Raw genomic sequence first — 13,747 nt, forward strand, 5'->3', positions numbered from 1 at the left:
CTATACATCTGATTTTTTGAGCTTGGTTAGTATGAGTCCAGACATGAGGGGGGGCGGTGCTCCCCTTCAACCTGACTGAGCTCCTGAATGTGCCCAGGTGGGTTCCGGTCTTGGACCATGATGGATTCATGAGTAGCTGCTTCCAGAAACCTTCCTCTGTAACCTCGTGCTTTTCTATCAGATAATAATACTCCATAATCTCTGGACTGCAAGGCCTAGTTCACCTCCGTGTCCATTGCCTGTGGCCGGATCTAGGGCATGTTTGTTTAAGCTCTGCCTTTCACAAGGAAGCAGTCAGCAAAGTAAGAGCGAATGGATGGGTGAATGAATGAATGAGCGAATGAATGAATGCAAGTTTGCTCACTTTAGTCTATCAAGGTCCTAATTTTGATGTCCTGATTTTTTGTGCGTGAAATATTTTTTTTCTCAAGCTTCGCTCCCACTGAAATAAGCCGGGACAAGCAGGGGTTGGTAAATACGTCCGGCTGTGCCTGAGCCACACGGCCCTTCATTAATGACACTTTCGGGCTCTCTTATTGCGCCTGGATTGGCCAAGGGGGCCCTGCGCTTGCGGAATGTAATTCAAGAACCAGTGAAAGCTGATCGCACGCGGCCGAACCGTGCGGACGGCTGGGGTCCTGGGAGGGTTGCAAAGCGGCTGTCAGGTTGCGTCTTCCGCGTGGGGCTCTGCGGGGGCCCCGCTCCGAGCCGCACAGTCCCTCTCGCTGGACGTCGTGTGCACAGAATCGGGCTCTCGCTCAGAAATACATCTGCGGGATCGCAGTTCAGAGAGGTCTCGGGTTTATGTCAGCTTTGCTCTAACTGGAGGCACTTACGAGAGACTCAGTAATTAATTAGGAGGTACCATAGGTGATCTTTAGCTATGAAGAATTAAAATAAAATAGGCTGTTAGATCCCTGATGGGGGATGTGGCAGCAGGAGATCTGTGGTCTTATGCAACGATGAACTCTTTTTACTTTAAAACACGTGCAAGAATAAAGCAGTGTTTCCCTCGCTCTCAGTCGCCAAATTATGGCATATACGGATATATATCATTGAGAAGATGTTCCTTTTAATAGCAAAACAAAATGCCTAGGTCCTCCCCTCGTTTCCTCTGGAGCCTTGGCCACAGAAATACCCAAGCTTTGTTCCAACCCGAGTTGAAACTCAGGCACCCCTGGGTAGCGACAAGGCAGCTGGTAGCCAGCCCCACACGGCACAGCTGGTTTTGAGCAGGAAATGAGGGAGACCTTCTCCAGGGAGAGCTCGGGGAGCTTTTGGTGAGCAGAATGCAATTACCCTGGCTGGAAGTGTGCCAGGCGAGGGGGGCACACGCCTGGCTGTTGCGAAGGCATCATGGGGCTCTCTCCCCCAAAACCCGTGCTTTAAAGGGAAGACAGAATGAGAATATAATTAGGATCATCTTAATCACTGTAAGGTAATTATGATTATGTTAATAACTATAATATTTTTCAATAAAGATTCTCTGACTTTCCAAGGTTGAGAGTGAACACCGGTGGACTCACCGATTGGAAACAATGGATTGATTAACAAATGATACCTCGGAGGCGGTAGCACTGTCTTCACTCATGTCTTCAAAATTACTGACGGGTCTGCATCCATTCTTTTTTATTTTTTTTGCTCGCCAGAGGAGATATATATACATATATATATACATATATGTATATATATATTTTCATTGCTCTTCAGAGAGAGAGGAAGAGCGAGAGAGAAACATCAATGTGAGAGAGACATCGATTGGTTGCCTCCCACACATGCCCCAAATCTGCAAACAAGGCGCCTGCCCTTGGGTGGAATTGAACCTGGGACTCTTCAGTTCGAGGGCCAACGCTCTAACCACTAAGCAAACCAGCCAGGGCTGCATCCGTTCTTTAGTAAGTGCTGGTGACTGTCCTGCTGGCTGGAATTTGGACTCTTTGGCCAACAAAGAAAGCGGATCCAACCGATAGAGTTCTTTCTAGAGCTTGAATTTACTTTTTAGCCTCACAAATCCTTCTTACAGCCATTTCTTCTGCTGCCACATCGCAAGTTGAAAAGCGACTTGAAAATGTGTGTGCTTTTCTCACTCCCACTTTACAGATGAGAAAACTGAGGCTTAAAGAGATGAGCCAACTTGTTTATAGTCACACATCGGTAAGTGTTAGAGCAATTACACCACATTAGTCCCCACACTTCACCACTCTTCCAGCAAGAAGTTGAATAATACATCATTCCTCCCCTCTAAAAATGATAATTTATGTGTCTCAACATATTTTTAGTGCCGGGTTTAAAATTATGTAAGATGTAGTTTTGAAGTTGGAGCCATCAAAAAGTTCAATCACGACTCGTTGACTAGAAAATATACTTGATAATAAAAATTCAGTTCAAAAAAGTGGATTACATAATCCATTTCTGCTAAACATAGCCCGAGAGCATCTAATGAGAGTCAACTCCGAAATCAATCACTCGAGGAGCTAAATTGCTAAAGTTCTCCTGAAGTACTTTCCTGACAAATGGCTTTCTTGGACACGACGTCTGGGTAAATACAGCGTGCTCACGACCGAGCCTCCAGAGCTGTGAGTTATTTTAAAAAGAATATTTCATTTTTATATTGATATGCGGTCACAGAGAATGACACACAGGGACTCCGACTCCAGTTCCCTGCGACGGGAGTGGCCCTGGCTGCGGTCCTCCATTCGGGAGGGAGACGTCGGGAAGCGGGCTGGGCTGACACTATCTGCACAGCTAGGGTTGATGAAATGATGCATGTGACGAGGCGCAGGGTGACGTCGGCCACCCAGCGTGTTCTCCAGAGCTGAAAAAAATAGTTCTTGCCCTGGTCAGTGTTGCTCCGTGGTCAGAGCATCAGCCTGTGGACCAAAGGGTCACTGGTTCGATTCCTGTTCAAGGGCACGCACCTGGGTTGCAGGTTCAATCCACGCCCTGGTAGGGGCGCCTGTGGAGGCAGCCAGTCCATGTGTCGCTCTCACATCGATGTTTCTCTCTCTCTCTCTGCCCTTCCCTCCCTTCCATTCTCTCTAAATATTTCCAATAGCTCTTTATAGTTCTCTACTTTTAATCCAAATAAAAGACTAAAAGAATTCACAGAACACATTTCTCGATAAATACATTAATTTTCATGCTAGCCCCTTGAGATTTCATTGGGATTTTTATATGCAAAGGCTGAATGAACTAAACCATATTTGGGATTTGAAGAGTCAAAAATCATTAAAAAAAAAAAAAAAAGAAACAGGAGCACAGCAGAAAATTATTTCAAATGATTAGAGGTTCAAAGCACTTGATTTTTATAAAAAATAGTGTTTTTCAATTTGATTTTTTTTGGTCTCATCTGTTTATTTACCTAATATTTATTAAATGCCCCCTAAATGACGGGCAACGTGCTAGGTGGTGAGAGTGTAAAAACTGCAAAGAGAAATAAAGTGTATACTCTTTGATCTCAAAAGACTTGTAGAACAATGGCTTAAGCAGGTGTGGGGACAAAGTATTTGTATATAATAATTTTATTTATTTATAAGTGATGGCAGGTTAGCATCCAGTTCTCTTGGAGACCCTGTCTAGGTTTCTAGATAATTTCCACAGCCTCGAAGCAGCACCGATTGGCTACAGATTCCTGGCTCGGACAGGCGAGGAGAGCGCGGAGGGCAGCCCTGGTTGCTGGATGCCGTGTGCCTTCCTTCCGTGCTTGCTCGGCTGGCAGAATTCACACACAGACCCCGGAGCGCGCACCACAAGGCAACGCTGCTTCCGATGCAGCCACCGGGGCGCGGGGCCTGCTGACGCCAGTCCCCAACGCCACGCGAGCCCCAAAGTAAAGGCTGCAAACCGGCTTGGTCGGGCCCGACGATGTCATGAATTTAACCAGAAGGAGGAGTTACTCTCATGAATCCCTTCCTGCCGTTTGCAATGTGGACAGCGCTCCTGCTGACACCAGAGAGGAAGCAGGTCTTCGGGGCGCTGCCAGTGACCTGGCGGCTCCTCCAGCGTCGTGCGTCTCTCATCCTGGGAGCTGAAGGGAAACGAGAGGAGCGGTGGAGAGAAAGGGGGCGAGAAACAGGAGGGTGACACTGCACGTCTGGAGAGTCCCTGACACCAACCGAAACCTTTGTCCGCGATGGGACAGCTCCGTGTCAGCAGCCCTATGCCCGGTCTCCCTCCCGGTTAAATTGGCCGCGCGTGTCAGAGTTTCTACAGAAACACGTTCCCACCTCTTGACTAAGCCACAGCGACCACCTCTAAACGCAGAATCTAAATTTCTATCTTCCTGGTGCAACAGGTGACCTTTTGGAAAATTTGCAATGCCATTATCCGTTTCATCCGAGTCACATCTAATTCTTGGAGCATATTTGGAAGCTGAGGAAATGCAGTCTGGCTCAACTTGCGGAGCGGTTTTGTTGAATCTCCAAATAATCACCTGTACGGAGAAGAACGCGGGACCCGGAGTTGGTGGGGTTTAGAGTGGATCTTAGCAGACTTGTTGTTGATCATCTTGGGAAGTCCCCGGGTTTTAGTTTTCCAGTGAAAGGTCCTGACTCCTTACATCTTGTAGAAATATGACTCACCCGCCACAGGTGATGTCTTCAGCCCTGATGACTCACTAGGTCATCATGGGCCCAATACAACCTTCAAATCACTTCTTCATTCCGGGAGAGAGTCCCGGGCTACAAAAATGACTGGCATTCAGCCCCTTTTCTCAGCCTGTGGACTATGGGAGGGTCTAAGTGTTCGCTTTCATTTCCTTGAAGAAAGGGGCTATCTTATGGCTTCGTGTCATTTTCATAGATGGATGCGTATGCTTATCACAGTAAACTGAGGCAACATTAAAACGAGTAACAGGAACACACACACACACACACACACAAACCCCACTGGAGTGAATGACGTGATGGGGACATTCCCCCACCTTTCTATCTTTGAGCATCTGAGGGATCGGGGTTTGACATGGGACTGCGGTATTTCTGTTAGGATTTGATCGATTGGGGAAGCTAAGTATGCCTCGGGAACAGGATGTGTACATAACACACATGACCTACACAACTCTTTTGTGCCAGCGAAAGAGACGGGAGCTGGGAGCTGCCCTTCACCTCCCGCGGCGAGCCGCGCCCACGCCCCTTGCCGTGTGAGCGCGCCATATCACCATATTTTTCTTCCTTTCGAATCGCCTTGGCAATCTGTTTGAGCATAATTTACACATTTACACATTTTGGAGAGCGAGGCACAGTCATGCAACTTAATTCCAAAAAACATAAGCAGCGAAGGCTGCCTCTGCGCATTAGCTTTGCAAGCAGATGAACGCCTCCCGGAGCCCCTTCGGGGGCACGCGCTTGCGGAGTCCGCGTCCAGAGGCACCTGCTGTTTGTCATTTTCCAACAAAAACGCCCTGGAGTCGTCATTTAAAGCCCTCTTTGGTTCACCTTTGACTGTTGGTTTGGGGTGAACAAGACTTAGTCCTGGGTTTGGCCCGCCGTCCAGGCCTCCAGGCTCATTGGCATCCTGCAGGCTCCAGGAGCTGCACCCAGGGGTTGCTCTGTTGGGAAGGCAGGGTTTGCCCCCCTTCTGTGGCTGGCGCACCCTCCCACACCGACTAGTTCTTTTAAACGGGCTTATAAAGGTCCGGGGAAACAGAGATGGTGACTCCTAGTCAGAGCAAAACCTTTGGGACTGGACAGAGCTGGGTGCAAGTCTCACCTCCTCTGTTTCTGGCCTGGTAACCCTGATGGTGGATTGTCCCCTTCTGGGACCCCATTTCCATCTCTCTAAAGAGAAGGGGAAAGTCTCCAGGAATCCGGGGCACCTGGTACGTAGAAGAGCGTTGCTTTGGCACAGCGAGTCCCCGGGGACATCGCTCCTCCCTCTCCTCGCCAGCGGGAGGGGCGCTCTGGCTGTGAAGGGCAAGGAAGTCATTGGCGGGGCAAGCGCGCCTGGCGTCCCTAGACGACGGCTCCTCTGAAAGACGCCGCTTGTGTCCCCCTCTCACGGTTGTCTCGCTCTGGAGAGAAATTGAGTTTCCATCCCAGTCAGTGGGGCTGCTCCCTCAGAAGGAGTGATTAAGACAGATTTACTGGAGGGCAGGATGACACTTATATGGACTGAAGGCATTTTCCTGTTCATTTTGTTTGGGGAGTAACCTTTCGGAAAGGGTAGATTTAATTTAGGGAGCACTTCATTAAGCGGGGAGGTGATCACTGGGAGGAATATTCTTACAATGGAAAATGCCATCACCTCAGAAGAGTGTGCTCCGGTTTAGGAAACCCGGCAGGAAAGAGAATTGAGGTTTGGGGAGAGGGGATGCTTCGAGTTGATCGTTCTCAGGTTTCTTTTTTTTTTTTCTCTTGTGTTTCTTTCTTCCTTTGGGGAGTTTTGAATGATCTGGGATGTAGGGGTTCCCGTTCGCTGCTGCTGGACATTTCTGATGAGGTATAAATGATCAGGGCCATATCAGTGGAGACGGACACCTTGGGTGCTTGTTTGTCTGTTGAATTTGCTCAAAGAGGGATGGATCTTTCTCTTCATCACAGGAACCCACCTCTGGACATGGGAGACGCTTGGAGAGCTTCTGGGCCTGTTGTAGGCCGGCTCTTAGAGGGAGCCTTGAAGGTCCAGCAGAAAACATCCGGGGACAGGGCTTGGGAAACAGTCGCCTGGGGGAAGGGTCCCCGTTGAAACAAGAGCAGCTCTTCTTGACGGAAGCCTTCCTCCCTGACCCTCGGGGGCAGCGCACAGGAACGGCTTTCGGCGCTCCCTGGGTGGCCTTTGGCAAGTCCTAAGGCCTGAGAAGGTTTCCCTGTGTTTTCTTATTGCAGGGTTGTCTCCGTTGCTCCTTCAAAGGTGTCCGCCCGCGAGGCCTCTCCTGGCAGCTTAGTTGAGTGGTCTCTTAGGGCTGCATCTCAAAAAGACTGTTCGAATCCAAGTTCTCAAACCTCTCTGTAGTTCTCCATCTTGATCTCAGTGTCCACACAAATACCAAGGGCACCCTCCCGCCCCCCTCCGGCAAAGCACCGGGCCCGGCCATAGGAGGCCGTGGAGACCCGCGTCTGAAGATGCCCTCGTTCAACGGTGTTTAGAATCGGGTGTGAGCTGAGCTGCCTTAAATTGTCTGCAAAACAGTAGGACCCCTGGTTCCCTGACCCCGTCCCGGGGCTGGAAAGACTTCTCTAGAAGCGAGTGAAAGGCAGTAGGTTTTAAACAACACCATCTACTGTGTACGCTGGCGCACTGTGGTTTAAGAGCTTTATTGGTCAAAAAACATCTGGATGGAAGCTTCTAAATTTCGTGACAAATTAAAACATTTATAAAATAAATCCATTGCTCAGTGTATGTTTTAAAAAATTATTCCAAGCAAAAGTTACTATTTTTTTTCCCCCCTCTCTCAAATTTGCAGACATTAAAAAAAAAAAAAAAATCTTGGAACCGAGGAGGTGCTATGAAGCAGGCACTCTTACACGCTCATGGCAGGAGGGCGAATTGGTATAATTTTTATGAAAGGCAACCTGCCAATATGCGTCAGGAACATTAAATACGGCGGTGCCCTTTGGCCTAGTAATTCTGTTTCCAGGAATCCACTCTAAGGAAGCAATCCAACATAGACTGCTATTTTCCATGAGTCGGTTTATTTAAGCATTACTGTAATCACGACCAAAAAAAAGTGGGAACTACAAAATGCCCCCACACAGGTGAATGATTAGGGAAAGCATTGCATATACATATTAAGTTATGTAAATAAATAAAATTTAATGACAGAAGAAAATGTTTATTGACGAAGTTAAGGGCAAAATGCAGCGAACCCAGCTCTACGACGTGTGTGTGCATAGAAGATTATGAAAGGAAACCAAGCCAGAAGGTTTATTATTACTGGTTATTGTCTTGTCTTGAGTTTACCAGACCCCTTTCCTTCTTGCTTTACCCTTTTTTTTTGTATTGTAAGCATGTAAAAGAATCCAAAACCTCCTAAGCAGTAATCATAATTTGGCTGAAATTGTGTATGTGTGTGTGCATATGTGTATAGATGGAGAAATGTGGGTTGTTTTTTTTTTTTTTTTTTTAGAAAAATAAAATATGTCTAGCAAGAAAGAGGAAACAAAGAAATAGTTGGGCTAAGTTCACATTTTTCAAACCAACTTGTGCTTCTAAAATAAAACGCTGCCTCTCCACACACTGGGTTCCTGGAAGCTGACCAAAATCTGCTCGGTAATATTAACTCCACTTCAAAAAAGTAAGAGAACATATTGAACCGCACTCGCTGATGGTCTGGGCGCTTGGAAGAAATCAGTTGGTGAGTACCAAAGTGATGACATGCCTGTTTCTATTTGCATTTTGAAAATTGACAGATAATTGAAAAGAATCAGCATGTGAAACTGCTCAGAGGAAGCAAGCTGCAAGGCCCGAGGAGCCTCGCCTGTGGAGGCGTCCTGGTGCCCAAAGTCTGGTGACAGAATGTTCTAGCACTGAAGCCCTCTTTAACGATCATCCAAGGGGCCCTCTGTTTGCTGAGGACTGGGAAGAGCTACCCCAGCTGCCCAGTCGGTAATCACCGTGCTCCATAGTCAGAGCTTTTTGCCGCGGCTGGTGTGGCTCAGTTGGTTGGGCGTCTTCCCCTGCACCCAAAGGTTGCCGGTTTGATGCCCGGTCAGGGCACATGCCCGGGTTGTGGGCACGATCCCCAGCAGAGGGCGCGCAGCAGGCAGACAATTGATGTTTTGCTCTCACATGGACGTTTCTCTCTCTCTCCCGCTCCCTCCCCCTTTCTCTAAAAAAATCAATAAAAATGTTATTAAAAAAAGGAACTTCCTGTCCATTGCTTTTCCTAATCCGGATGGCTGTGAAATTGCAGAAACCATCAGAAACAGTCATCCGGCTTGGGGCCTTGCAGGGTCTCAGAGAACCGTGTTAGTGAACATTCAGGTTTTATTTAATTTACTAGTTTTAACTAGAAATGGTAAGACCGGCTTTACATTAAGCAGAGAGTTAATATACATATCTTAAAACAATCAGAGCAATCTGACAGTATTTTAAAGGTTGCAGACATTCACACTGATTGGTTTTTAAAATATTGAATCCGAAAGGAAATACAAAATATTGACTTTGTCTCTGATTAAAAAAAACAACTACTGAATAAAGATGATTTGTGGAGGGAAGGAGGAGGCAGAGAAAGTGAGGGGGGAGCGTGAGGAGGGAGCAGAGAGAGTTAAGAGAAACTTCGCTGACAATAGCATGCACTTGGGGCTGGAGCTGGTAAGTTTAGACATAAAATACCTGTGTGAAAATATAAATCCGGAGGAACCACGGCCGGGCGCCCCCAGGGCAGGGACCAGGGTGCGGAGAAGCCCAGGGAACTGATCTGAGAACGGTGCTCTCGTCTCTCTCCTCCAGTGTCCGGGTTGGTATCCAACAAAATGTATTTATTTAACAAATGTCACCCAGAACAGCTTGGTAGCAGATGAGGTTTATTTAATGGCAGGAAAACAGGTGAAACGTTCCCTACATTTTTTTTTTTTTTTGGTCTCTGTTTATGTTTCTATCAAAAAAAAAACACAACCCCCACACTGAGCTAGTTACAGCTCTTTACACCCAGACAGAACCGCGGCATATATTTGGGGAGGAGCGCAGATTTCACTCAGGAACTGGCTTGGAAAAGACACGTCTCTGTATTTCCTCAAAGCAGGGCATGATTTCGCACCCGGAGGACAGGAGCGGGCTCCGGGCGCTTTGGTTTCCCCCCCCCTTGACTTGTGTGGCTGCGACCGGGCGAGGTGCGGGGCGCCGGCCCCGCGGCGGGCTCTTGGGAGCCAGGCTCTGCCCCTTCCCAGCCCGGCGCGGGGAGCGGCAGAGACGGGGAGCCCAGCCCGCGCCTCCCAGCCTTTCATCTGTAACCTTTCCACAAGTAAATGCTAATTGAAAAAGAAAGAACACCACTAATCTTGGAATTTAAATGCATTTAACAAAAGCAATCTCCCTCTAAATTGTCGTTCCGCAGCTCCCTTTTCCCTAACAGATGTCGAGAAACGGCGGCTCCTATTAAGAACACTTGACTGTTTACTCAGCACGGAGCGCGCATCCATCTAAATGCGTCTCGAGACGTCAGGCCCGGGAAGTGCAGCGGGGAGCTGGCTATTTTTAAATGTAATCTCCACATAAAGAGAATCGCGGCGTCTTCCCGCTCGCCGCCACCCCTTCTCCTTCTCGGCGGCATCGAGCGCGGGCATCGAGGGGACTTTTACGGCCCGTTCCGTTTAAGATGCTGCTGGATCACGAGCCGGGACGTTTGTCAGGCGGCGGAAGGAATTATTAGAGTTTATGACGTTGATGGGGAAACACTGTGCTGTCCGATCTTCGGTAGCTCAAAGGTTGACCGTCTGGTGGTGGTGGCGTGTGTGTGCGTGTGTGTGCGTGTGTATGTGTGCACGTGTGTGTCTGCGGGTGTTGCTGGACACAGACCTGCAGAGAGAGGGGCCGGAGGCCACGGGGGTGCGGTGTGGGGATCCCTGGCTTGGCCCTGGCTGGCAGGCAGGGACGAGATGAGCCCAGGGACGCATGCGAGCCTAGGAAACCCTCACGTGCACTTGGCCTTATCTTTTGAGTATCTTCTTATCTGCGTCGTTTGTTTAAAATCACTCGCTTGGCCCTCGGCGAGTAACCTGCGTATTCTGCGGGCAGGAGCTGCCGGCTTTACAGCAACGTGTTTGCACCGGGGTCGCGGGGCCCTTGTCTTCTTGCCAGAGCTGAGCTGCACCGTTGGGAATGATAGCTTTTTCAGAATTCTCGGCGTTTTGACATGCTTTCCCTTCCCAGTTCACTGTCCCTTTTATTAAACTTATTAAGAGTGGAAAGGGTGTGTGTGTGGGAAACACCGGCAAGGAAGTAGCATGAACTTAAAACTGGAGAAAGCGTCCCCTGTGAGAGATGGAACTGGGACGAGTAGGTGTATTGGGCCTGTGGAAATAAATCGAATCCCGAGGTCACGTACATCACCTTGAGTCTGCAGAGCAACTGGGTGACAGGGGGACAGGGCTCCTATTTGCTCCAGTTTATAGAAGAGAAAACTGGGGATCTGAATGGTGGATGTGGCCCCAAAGCCGGTCTGTAGAAGAGGCCAGACTGGAACCAAAGCTCAGGCTCCACCAGCCCGACCCTGCAGGTGACTCGCTGGCCCTTTCCCCCTTCACTTCTTTTTCCAAATCTTCTTCTATTTAAACACATATGTGAAGTCTTTCACTGCAACGCGCGAGCCCCTGGGGGGCAGAGCTTGTCATGATTTAACATCGCACAGTCCCCAGAGCTTGCCACCTCCAGCTCCATCTGTGGTCGAATGATGAAGGAAGGAAGTAACCCACACGTTAATTGTTAGAGTGACAACCATATCTACCTCTCAGGCATGTGATTTTCTGGCAGATGCGGATTTTTCTGGCCTATAATAGTAATAAAATACATATATACACATATGTACACATACACAGAAATTTCTGGGGCCTTCAGGGCACCTGGTTCAGGTTGAGAATCATCTTCCCTCACCTGTTCTGATTCATTCCCAGGCTTTGGAGTTCGGCTGTGTGTCTGAGATTCTCTGGGTGAGAACAGGGTTGAATTTGGAGACCGGCAGCTCAGGCCTGTGGACGGTCTTGGACTTGAACCAGACAGGCCTGGGTTGGGGCTTCCACCTCCAGTAACTTCTGGAAAACGATCTTGTCTAAGACTCAGTGTCCTCATGCTGGTGACAGTCACAATCTCCCAGCAGGGAGGCTGAAGGACCCAGTAAGGGAAGTGTGGTGACTTGTCTCGCGAATGTCTAATAAGTTCCGTTTTAATTTAGTAGAAATTATAAATTCAGAAATTCAAATCAGCAACGCACAGGGGCTCATACTGTGTGTGGTCAGCCTTCCCGGCTCCCGATTTACCCCTGACTGTCTGTCCTCTGCGCCTCTTTGTGTGTCTGTCGCGGTCCTGCCCCCCTTTCTGCCTCTCCGCTTGCTCCGTTGCCCGGGCTCCTGCTCCCCCTGACTATTGCCTTTCTTTTTTTCTTTCTTTCCTCTCCTTCCACATTCCCTAGGCCTGATTCTCCCACCCTACACGCAAGTCTCGTTCTCAGGCTTTGCTCCCTCCTTGGTAAGAAGTAACAAGGGACACAGTGCCCAGGGGGCAGCGGGCAGGGTGAGTCGGGGCTCAGGCTGCGGGCATGTCCAAGAGAGTCGGGCTGGAGGCTCTCCCAGGGCAGAGTGCTGACTGGGTTTGCGTCCTGGAGACGCTCAGGCCCTTAGAGGCCCTCTGCCCGCTGGAGGCTCAGCACCAAGCCTACTTGGGGGATCCGGGGATGGAACGCAGGTGTGGTGTCTTCTCTGCCTGTGTGCCCGCACGTCTGCGTGTGCGAGAGCGCCTGACAGTGGATGATAGCAAGGGGGGGCAAGGATGGGGAGGGGAGACGTGAAGGTTTTAAATCTTAGAACAATCTACTGCGATCCCTTCCTTTTATGGAGAAAGAAACTGAATCTCAGAGTTCAAGAGACTTTTCCAGGCTCAGGAGCAAAGGAGACTCAGAGGAAAAGGCAAACCCAAGACTCTTAATTCCCAATTTTCTTTCATTCTCTGCCCAGTATTTCCCAGGAAGTGGGCAGGGCAAGGGTGGGTTTTGAACACGGGAAGAAACGCGAGCCGGCGAGGGCCTCCCGGCGACTGGCCTTGCCAAGCGGTCCGTGGGCTGAACGGCACAGCGGATTTGAAATCAAAAGGCCGTTAACGAGCCGCGTGAACGCGAAGGAGGCATCTGACTTCTCCGGCGACTTTCTTTATCTGCCCGGCAGCAGGAGAAGATCCAGGTTTAAACTCAGCTGGCCTTTGCCGGCTCCTGCTCGTCCCTGGCAATTTTTAAGCCCTGGGTCCTTCAGTTCTCTCCGTTAGCGCCTGAGTTGCTTTCTGCTCGCCCAGCTTTTAGGTGATGAGTCTAAACCAGAAGCTTCCTGCCTGGGGACTTCCACTCTCTTCATTTCGGGGAATCAGAATGAGTGTTACGGTGGGAAAGAAAACTTGGGAATCAGATGCACGTGTGTCCGAATCTTTTTTTTCCCCCCTGCAGTCTATATTTCTTTGCACTAGGTCATGACTCTGAGCTTCAGCTTTCTCACCTGCCAATGGAGACAAGGAGACCGACCTTGCAGGAATAACGGGCTAGGTCAGAGGGTGCACATAAAGGCATCCAGCCCGATGCCAGGGGACCTGCCTCCCGGGGGCAGAAGCAAACGAAAGGCTCCCTCGCTGCAGACCTGTGCCCCCTACGAGGGCGCGCCATGCTAGCTGTCCTGCATTTTGGAACATGGGGCGCAGGTAGACGTTCCCGCTGGGCCGCCTCCTGGATGTGGCTTTGAGCCCATTAGGTAAAATCTCTGTGCCTCAGTTTCCTCATCGATCCAGCGGAGAGATCAATGCGGCCTGTCTCCCAGGGTGTTGTGAGATAAATGAGTTAACGCATGAAAATGCGCCCAACCAGGCCTGGCTGCTGTTCGCGGTCAGCTCTTAAATCCCCAGGGTATGAGCGAGGGGAGGCAGGGAGAGAGACTTCTGTCCCATCGCTGCAGAGGCAGACAGAAAAACCCATGTTCAGAGAGGCTGAGGGCCCAGGCCAAGGTCACGTCCATGTGGCCAGCTTGCGATAGCTGCCCGGCCAAGACCTCCGACTCTTTGTGACATTGAATTTCATCGTGTGTGTGTGCGCGTGTGTGTGCGTGTGTGTGTGTGCATGTGT

The sequence above is a fragment of the Miniopterus schreibersii genome (assembly GCF_964146895.1).
Source record: "Miniopterus schreibersii genome assembly, chromosome: 1".
In the NCBI taxonomy this organism is placed as follows: domain Eukaryota; kingdom Metazoa; phylum Chordata; class Mammalia; order Chiroptera; family Miniopteridae; genus Miniopterus; species Miniopterus schreibersii.